Source organism: Suncus etruscus, chromosome 2, assembly GCF_024139225.1.
Source record: "Suncus etruscus isolate mSunEtr1 chromosome 2, mSunEtr1.pri.cur, whole genome shotgun sequence".
Lineage (NCBI taxonomy): Eukaryota > Metazoa > Chordata > Mammalia > Eulipotyphla > Soricidae > Suncus > Suncus etruscus.
Genome location: NC_064849.1, coordinates 117,571,119 through 117,581,856, shown reverse-complemented (window position 1 = coordinate 117,581,856; position 10,738 = coordinate 117,571,119).

The following is a 10,738-nucleotide window of genomic DNA, read 5'->3' as shown; positions in this document are numbered from 1 at the left end:
TCAGAGTTCTAAATGGAATGGGCCATAGATATCTATTTAACCTTTTACTTTCCAACTTAATTTTGGTCCCATTTCAAATGAGCTAGAAAAGAGTAATGAAGAGCTGTGCTGTACATCTGAATAAACTTTGAAAGCCCATATTCCTTGCAGCATACACAACCAGTTCGTCATTTTGGTTGGAAATCTCTAACTAAGGCAGGCCTAGTTTGATCTGGTACTTTTGAGATCTCATTGAGGCAAGTGAGAAGAGGTAGCTGTTGGTCATCTAGTCTTCTGTGATGCAGAGTCACACATCAGCTTCATATTGGAGTTCATTCTTTCTAGTTTTTCTGATTGTCATCGTGAACTAGTTTTCACCATTTACAGAACAATCAAAACTATATGTAAGAATTGTAAGCTTAATTTCTAACACTTTCTAAGAAGTTGGATGGCAACAAAGGTCTTAAATTTTTGTTACTGAGGGTGATCTGTGGATGGGATAGATTAAGCCAAGTTTGGAAAATGGCAGAATGAGACTGTTGTACTTGAGCCACTACATGGCATACATTTTTCAGACAAGAGGTTGTTAAGAATAAAATGAGTGATATGTTTTCAGTTCTGCCAATTTTGTTTATTGTTTATTATTGCTAACTCTCCCAAATGCACTTTTAAAGTGAAGTTAGCCTTCACTAAATAATTGTGTGTGAGGGAAGAGGTTGCAAGAGAGTCAGTGGCTCTCCTTGTTGTGCTTATTCTGGAACCTGGACCTTCCAATGTGGTATTTTCATCAATATCTTGGTCTTTCACTTAGCAGAAAGGAAGAGTAGGGATGTGAGTCACTGAGAAATGTAATGAGCTGATCCTGAATATGACATACACTTTCTGCTCTTTCCAGTGACATGGCTAAATCTATTTGCATGAGTAGTGTGAAAACAAGACTTCTTGTATGCCCAGGAATCAGAGAATGGAATCTAGCAGACTATACAAAGAATGTGTTATATTTACCATTTTGAATGTTCAACTGCTCTTTTGTGCTTTCTAACTCTTGTTTATTTTGTCCATAGTGAAAATTTTATGCAAAATCATCACAAAAAACATGAACAAAATTTTTCGTTTTCAAAATTATTATTAAAATGGAGTCCTATGTCCTATATCCTTTAAAGAATTGTTTGAGAGAGCGTGTATAATAGACCCAATATAAGAAATTAGAGGGGAAATCTAATTTAGGGGGGAAAACTAATTTTCAAGTGTTCATAACACAGGAAGACACAACTATTTGTTTTTATTTTCTGATACATTTTAAAGACTTATAGATGAGTCTGTTGTTGATAATAATACTTTCTTAATTTTTTTATCCAAGAAGAGTTGGTATTCAATTCAGAATATATAGTCTTCTGAAGACCTCCTATGTTCTCTCTTCTGTCCCTTTAAAATAGAAAAACCCATCAATTTGAATCATTGAGGTTGGAAACTGAGTAATATCACTTCTTCAAAATAGATTTAATAGTAGGTCTGGTGAATTGTTTCCTGACCTGTTGAGAGAAAGTCCAGACCCAGAGAAAAACATGATGTATGAGTTTTCATAGCTCTTTGTGGAAAAGAATCAGATTCAGGCTTTAGTTTTAAAGATAGAGTATAAATGTGTGCAGTTTTTGTTTCCAGTGATAATCTTGTTTGAATTTACTCAAAATGGTATTTTGCAAAAATAAGTCATAGTTTACATTTTTATTCATTCCTTTAAGGTTTTCAAAACTTAATTTTTAGTAAATCTAAATAAATGAATATTCAGGCATGAAACTGAGAACATATTTAAAACACATCACTTAAAGCTGGATAGATAATTCAGTACATAAATTCATAATTTGCAATAGGCCCAGGTTTCATCCCTAGCACTGCAGATGGTACTTTGAGTACATTTGGGAGTGATCCCTAAGCACCAAGGCAAGAATAGCCTCAGTACACTACAAGATGTGGCTCAAAAACAAATAAAAAGCAAACTAAAAAATATTCCATATCACTCCAAAAAATTATAACCTCTGTAGAGATGGCACATTTTGAAGAGCACATCATTTCAAACAACCAGTTTAATATACATATTGTCTCTGCTATAATCTTCCTCTCCTCAAGACCAGAAAATACTCACAGATCTGAGAAGATAAGTGCAAATAACAAGAAACATTCTGAAAGACATAAGTAAATTTTGGAAATTTGAGCTATGAAAACCATAGGATAAAAAATGAAGAAAAGTAACAATTTACCCATTAACAAAAACTATTGGTAGCATATTTTAGTTTTAGTTTTCAAATGTTACATTGTTTATTCTATTTTTTTTCTGGTCCTGAATAAATCTCAAATTCAGATATACAATAAAACTAATGAAGATCAGTCTCATAGCCTCTGTGCTTCCCAACCTGTATGATAAAGGTATAAAAACAGCTACACATGGTTTAAGCATTTATAAAAATGATAAAAGTAAGGTTTTGTGTGAATTTTCTTAAAACTGGCTCAATTCCATCATTTCTATGTACAACCAAACCAAGATCTGACTCCTAATAGCAAGACTGATTTGAGATCAGAAGATGTTTGATATAACCACTATACAAATGCTTATTAATGTTCCAGCCTTCTACAATCCTTTCTAAAAGATTTCTTCCAGTGAATGAATCAACTTTTTTAGTTTTGTCAAATTCTTTCTTTTAAACAAATGTATTATTCTTGGAGAAAATAGGTACAATTCTAATAATGAAACTTATTTAACAAAGAATCAGACAGACAACCATATGAGTAATTAGTAACTAGAATAGTCAATGGTACTGCCTTAATTATATTTTATATAACCATAATAGAGATATATATTGATCAACTATTATATAAGGGTAAGTTAATAAGTACATAACATTTTCTGTTCTTAAATAGCTTACATTAGCTTTTAAAAATAGCTTACATTACATGAGAAAAGTGAAATCAAAATATGTTAATACTGTATATGCATATATAGCCACATATTTGCTATATAACATAATATATTACATATGTTATACATGCATGTTATGAAACATAGTATATGTAACATACATATATGCTATGTTTTCTTTATTCCTTCATCCTTTGCTAGACACTTAAGGCATTAACATATCTTGACTAATTAAATAATGCTATAGTGTGCTTAGGGGTGGATGGGATACATAGAATGATTTTATTTTATTTTCACATATATCCAGAGGTAGAATTACTGAATCATATGTTTGTATTTTTTTTAAGAATTGCCATACTGATTTTCAAAGTAGTAAGCACATATATATTTATTAACAATGTAGAATCGTTAGCTTTCTCAGTGGGAATCTAGAAAAGGTTAGAATATTAGGGTGACATGGTTTTGGAGTTTTTGTTTGGCTTTTGGGATGCATTAACAGTTTCCAGAGCACATATTACTCTGAGTTCTGGGACCACTAATTATTGACTATGCTTAGAGGCCACATTGGATGCCAGGGGCTAGGGATAATGTGCAAAGCACACACCTTACCTACTGAGCTCTCTCCAGCACTGAATAACAGGATTTGTGGGTTTGTTCTCCCAGTTGATTTTATTTTAGGCACTGCAGTTTACAATATAGTTAATAGTATGTTTTATGCATAAAACAATCCAGCACTATACACATACCAAAAAATGAAAGGCTAGATAAACAAACATTTTCCAAGGAAGGCATGTGAATGGCTAATAGTTATATGAAAATATTGCTTATTCTCACTATTAGGAAAATTCAAATCAAAACAATAGTGAGACAGATATCTTATACCAGTGAAAATGTCAAAATAATTCCGGAAATAGTGTTGGCAAAGATGTGGTGATAAAATGTCATACACTATTAGCAGAAATGTCATCTAACTCAACCTCTAATGAAAGCATCATAGAAATTTCTCAAAAAAGTAAAAATAGAACTTATGGGGCCCAGAGAGATAGTACAGTGGCATTTGCCTTGCAAGCAGCCGATCCAGGACCAAAGGTGGTTGGTTCGAATCCCGGTGTCCCATATGGTCCCCCGTGCCTGCCAGGAGCTATTTCTGAGCAGACAGCCAGGAGTAACCCCTGAGCAATGCCGGGTGTGGCCCAAAAACCAAAAAAAAAAAAAAAAAAGAACTTATATGGACCAGCAATACTTTGTCTTGGCAACTACCCCTAGAACACAAAACCATTAATTTGAAAGAATATATATGCAACTGTGTTTATTGTAGTGCTTAGTACACTGTACAAGGTAGAAATACAAATAAGATGTTCAGCTATAAATCTTTTGGTACACATATAATTGAATACTATACGCTGTAAGAAAGGACAAGGTCAAGTAATTTCCTTCTATGTGGATGGAATAGAGGTATCATGCTGAATTAAATGAGTCATATCAAAAGGGACAGATACAAAATTATCTCTCCCAGATGTAGAATCTAAATATACACAGTAAGGGAATAACAAGTTACTTAAGGCAACAGAATTGTAGTTAGTTCACAGAACTAAGTTTAATGGGAGAGGTACAGGCTTTGAGACATTAGTGAAGGAAAGTAGGGACTATTAAACTGGGTATAGTAGAAGCATGCAGCTGTCATTAACAATATTGTAAACCCCATCAACTCAATAAAAAAAGGGAAAGATTTTTTAAATGGTAACATGTTTTTGTTCTTGAATTGTCCTCAATGCATATGTATATATAAAATCTGTATTATATAAAATAAATATATTGTGCACCCCATCCCCAACTATATAATCCACTGTAGTGGCTAAATACCACATCTCAGGTGTACTTCTTAAATGTGGCATTCAATTTTTAACTAGAAAGATTAACTAGAAAGATTGCATTGCATCTATTACCACAAAATACTGTTTTCTTGAGTCTCATTTCCATAAGTAATTCAAGTAGAGTAAATATTAAAGTAGAAAATTTTGAGAAGTAGTTTTTTGAGTGTTTTTTTTTTTGGGGGGGGGGTTGGGTTACACCCAGCTTTACTCAGGGGTTACTCCTGGTTCTGAGCTCAGAAATCGCTCCTGGCAAGCCCAGGGACCACATGAGATGCTGGGATTTGAACCACCAATAATCCTGGATCGGCTTCATGCAAGGCAAAAGTCCTACCACTGTGCTATCTTTCCGGCCCAGTATTTTCTTCATTTTAGAAACTATTCAACTTTCAGCGAAATTTTGGAATGGGAACTATCACATTAAGTAGACACTGGTTTCATAGCTTTGTTGCATTGATAGCAATGGGTCAGTAAGTCCATATAAAGAGAAAAGTGTAATTATTTTGCAATTCCATTAAGCCTAGATGGCAAAGCACGAAATGGATCCCATCATATCACCAAGATCAAGAGCTGGATACATACTAGACTTCTAGACATAAAAGGCGGACAGCAGTCTGATTGTGACTCCAGCTCTGAGCTACCCAAAGGAACAAGAGACTTGGGTCTGAAGGACTATTTCTGCTCCTATCTCTGCTAGAGCCCCACCTAACCCCATGTTTTCCTTAGATACACGCAGGAAATGTTTTTGTTTTCTCTCCTCAGCGAGGACTATATAGATAGACAAACATCCATAGCCTCATCCTCTCCGGATGTTATCACATTGAAAGTTTAGAGTGGGGTTGAGACTGCGTGAAAGCGGCAGACACTGTCCAGGAAGTTGATCTAGTATCTGCCAACTCATGGTAAGGGATCATTCAGATGATTCCATTCACCAGCCATCAGTTCAACTTCTCTCTTATTTATTCCAACCAGTGTGCTGGGTACAGAGAACAACCTACATAGAAATCCCTTTCAAGCTAGAGTAGTAGTCACAGAAATAACAATAGCTGTTAAGTATCAGGAATGTACTAGCTTGCCAGGCAATGTGCTAAATGCTTTCCAAATGTTTTCTCTTCAAATAGTCTAGAGGCCCTGAAGCTGGGCACAGTAACTTCTCTTATCAGGAAGTGGTAGCTTAGAAAAGTATACAGTAACTTGCTCAACTGTAGATTTAGAAAGTGGCAGAACAGGGTTGGAAATTTAGCATATGTTTTCTAATTCCCAGGTGAAGGGCTTACTAGTAGCAATTTTTGTATTCTCCCATCTCCCTAAAGGGCACAATAGATTTTATTGTCAACACACCAATATTAATACATCACTTTCAGATGCTCCGGGCATAAATGAATGTTCCCAGTGTGCATCCCAATATGCCTGCATTTAGCAACTGCTGAGTTCTCCTTAGGATCTTCCCAGTGAGAGCATTTCAGAGAAGCTTTGGGAGTGGAGTGTCTCAAGACAGAAACTCTCAGCAGTTGCTCCCAGAGCATTTTCATGCCTTGCCTCCTCTTCGACAACGGTATCAGTTTTGAACATAAGTTCCTGAAGACGAGAAAGATAAGAGGGGTACTTAGGTAGGCAATAGAACCAAGACTTAGCGGGGAGCCCAAATCATGAGCAGGAAGCCAGATGAAATGTTTAAACCAGAGAAGCAGGATTTGACAGCGCATCGAATGCCTGAGAAATGAGCTTAAATGGACAAATATTTACACAACCAGTAGATATTAAGTGCAGGGTAGTGGAGGACATTAAGTGGAAGGTGGAATTGAATAAGTAGTCTGATTATTTTCCTGACATGGAACTATGTGGGAAGTTGGGAGCAATTTTGCTAGTTGATTGGTCTTTTTTTCTGTTTGGTTTTGGTGGGGACAGTTTCCATGGAAAGGGACAGGACTAAGAAATGAATGGTCCTGAACAGTCCTGAGTACACATGATCTCTGTCGGTTGTGATTACATCACAGCCAACTCATCATCATCTGTCTCACCCCCCGTTCACAAGGACTTTGCTCTCACAGACACATCATTGCTTCTCATATGTACCTTCTGAGTCAGGTCAGCTCAGTTAGGGGCTGTGAGAGTCAATGCCAGGCATTCAGGACTGCAAATATAGAGGTTCTTTCTTACTTAATGATATCTGCTAAGACCTTCCATGCATCCATCAACCATTTTTAATCCCAAATGAGCTTGTAAATTTAATAAAGCAAGTCACTAAATGGGAAGAGAGTAGAGACTCGGTATCCCTTATGTTTATATTAAAAATTGGAGAATATAAAGAGATTTGGAAAATTCCAAAATTTAGGGTCAATTAAAAACCTAGCTTGAGAATTAGCCTTGGCATACCTGATCCGAATTTTTTTTAAAGAGTTAGCATTTGAAGTTCTGTTCTACCCAAATTTAGAAGCTAAAGATTATGCTTGTATTTTTATGGTAGAGAAGACTTTGGATAGCGACATAGATAGATAGATAGATAGATAGATAGATAGATAGATAGATAGATAGATAGATAGATAGATAGATAGATAGATAGATAGATAGACAGATAGATAGACAGATAGATAGACAGACAGATAGACAGACAGACAGACAGACAGACAGACAGACAGACAGACAGACAGACAGACAGATAGATAGATAGATAGATAGATAGATAGATAGATAGATAGATAGATAGATAGATAGATAGATAGATAGATAGATAGATAGATACAAGGGCCATTCTTCCATGCTGTGGAATCTGATGTTGTGTTTAAAAGAACCTTACAAACCATATGGCCTTGTGCATACTACTTAGAACCACCTCTCTGTGCAGATTCCTCATGGACCATGCCTATTTCAAAGAATTATTTTGAGGATCCAGTATATATGCTATATATAAAATATAGTATAGTATACAGTATAGTATATACATAGTATAGTATATATATAGTATATATGAGTATAAAGCAAAGAGCATGATGTCTGGCACATGAAAAGAATGCCAAAAGTTTTATCAATGTCATGATTATTATCGTTGTCATTATTGTACTTGAACATAATTAGACTCCCCAATACTTTACTTTCCCAAGCTTCTGCTAATCTTCTTTGGTCTCCATCTGGTTGGCAGTGAGTCAAGAGAGCATTGACTGTATTAAAGTATATTCTACAGAAAGTATTTGGCCCAGAGATTCTGCCAATAAAATTGAGAATTGAAGCTGTCAAAGGCAGGGGGTGGGGCTGAGAAGGGCCTAGGTGATAGTGGTTAGAGTTTTTGACATTCTAAGAAGGATTGTGATACAGTAATGTTTTTAGGATAAAAGAGTAAAACTATTTGATAGCTCTGGTAAAATCTTGATTATTCAACTTTAAAAATAAAAAAGCAGCAGTTCCTGGGAAATTCATATCTGTTTTTGTTGATAGCAGTATCTAAGTTTTGGGTTGTCTCCCTCATGACCTCCTTCTTTTAGGAAGAATATATGGGCTATTTATAAAATCATGTCTTAGAAATTAGTGTCCTTAGTAGATAACCATTTCTCATTATATCCTGAACTAACTTTGTTAATTATCTAGCTGCTGAGTGAGAAAAGCATTACCTTGATCTACCCAAAGCTATCCTCTTCCCAGAGAAGGTTGTCAGCCCTCAGATTTTAACAAAAGACCTTTTGGATCCATTTGTTTTAAATTAAAGGTCTAATAAGACATTGATTCTCTTTTCATTTGTTCTATTCTGGGCTTTTTCTCTAGTGATATACTGGAGGCCCTGGGTGGGGGAGTGTGGGGGGGACAGGCAGTGTCCCTCACAAGAACTCTTTGTCCTGTTCCTAGACATTCAGTGCAAGGGCCCAGAATGCTGTGCTACTCAGGCCCTGTGCTAGGGTTGAACCAGTGTTGACTACATTCAAAGCAAAGTGTCTTCAACCCCTGTACCCTCTCTCTAGTTCCCCGTGACCATTTCAGATCTTCATCCTTCATTTGTAAAGTTAAATCTACTATATCTTACAGTGATGAATTATCAAAATTTGATAAAATCTGGAGAATTTAAAGTCTGGAGATTCTCACTTTTTTAAATTTTTTTGGTTGTTTTCAGAAGTTTTTTGTTTAGATCTTTACATTTACTTGTAATAGATTTTTCTTAGGAAAGGGATTTCTGGGCCCTGGATGATCAGAGGATACAGAGAGGGTCAGGTACTTGTCTAGCACACAGATCACCAAGGTTCAGATCCCTGACACCACATCTCCCTGAGCATCCCTGAGCATTCTATAACCAGGAATAACCCCTGAGCACTGCCTGGTATGGCCTCAATCCCTCCAAATAAATAATAAAATGAAAAGTATTTTGAAAAGAAAGAAAATTCATCTCCATCTAGTGGATAACTATTATATTACAGCATGCAAAGAAAAAAAAAAGTCCTAGAATATCCCACTTCAAACATTTTATGATTGGATACAGTTTAAGTTTGAATATTGGACAAAAATGAATTGTATTTGATACTTAGCAGCATTTGATTCATAATTTTAATGTAGCACCTTTATAAATTAAGACACACTTAATTTGTTAAAATTGTAAGGGATATGAATGATTAATTTTTGGCATAATCTTGATGTTTACTTAACTGACCTAAGGTAAACTAAATCAGAAAATTAAGGGGCCAAAGTGATAGATCACCAGTAGGGCCTTTTGTCTTGCACACAGCTGACCCAGTATAGATCAGGGTTCAATCCCGGCATCCCATATGATTCCCCAAGCCAGGAGTGATTTTTGAGCACATAGCCAGGAGAACCCACTGAGAGTCACCGGTGTGGCCCTCAAAAACAAACCAAAACAAAAAAGAAATAACAGTCATGGGGCTGAAGCAATAACACAGTGGTAAAGCTGTTGCCCAAATTCAATCCCTGACATCCCAGATGATACTCTGAGCTGCCAAAAGTACCATGAGTGCCACTAAATGTGGCACAAAAACCAAACAGTTCTGTATGTCCTGTATGCATGTTTATCCATAGCAAGTTAAATATTTCATACTGAAGAAATTGCTCTATAACATTATACAAGTTTCAGGTATACCCACATTAAAACTTGCTAGTTTATATATACCATATATGCCACAAAAAGTCTAGTTTCTTTTATCATTTCACCCATTCACTTTAGCCAGCATCATTTTTGGTAACCACGGATCTCTTCATATTTTTTGCAGCTTTTTGTTCTGATTTGTTTGTTCACTTGCTTTGCTTCTTTATCTCCCACATTGAAATTATACAGTAATTTCTCACTTTTTTACTTATTTTATTTAACATACTTACCCTTAAGTTTTATCTGTGTTATTACAAATAGCAAAATATCTTTTCTTATAACTGAGTAATATGTGCCACATTAAATCTAATCTAAAAAACTAGCTTAATGTTGAGGGAAATTAATATAAACATAGTTGTGTGTTCTTGTTATTAGAGTCTCCTCAGAGGCTGAAGAGCAGCCAAGACTAACTTCTTAGGAATCTCACATTATTCTCTTCCTATTCAAAGGCTTTAATGTCTTTCTGTTGTATACTAAAACCTTCAAAAGCCTTCTGACGCTGTTCTTGATTGAAGCCTTCTCCAATATCCCAGTTCCATTTAATCACATCTCTTTAATTTTTTGTGTCTCAATGCACTAGTAGTGTTTTGTAAAAATTTGTTTAATTAAGCTGATTCAAGAAGAGCTTGTAGAAACTTTAAATGTGTCTCTTGAGTGATGAGAGTTCCCTTCCCTCTTCTTGCTTTCCTTAGAATTGTCTAAAAACCTGCACACATGAAGTGACTTTCTAGTTGAAACAAATATTCTTTGGGTGACACAGTTTCTGCTACACAATTCTGCTGCACAATTGCATTTTATATAACTATAAATTATAGCTGAATGACATCAGAACAATTTGTCAATACAGTTTGTCAGTGCAATATCATTGGCAAATAAATTCTTGTAGCTAGTATT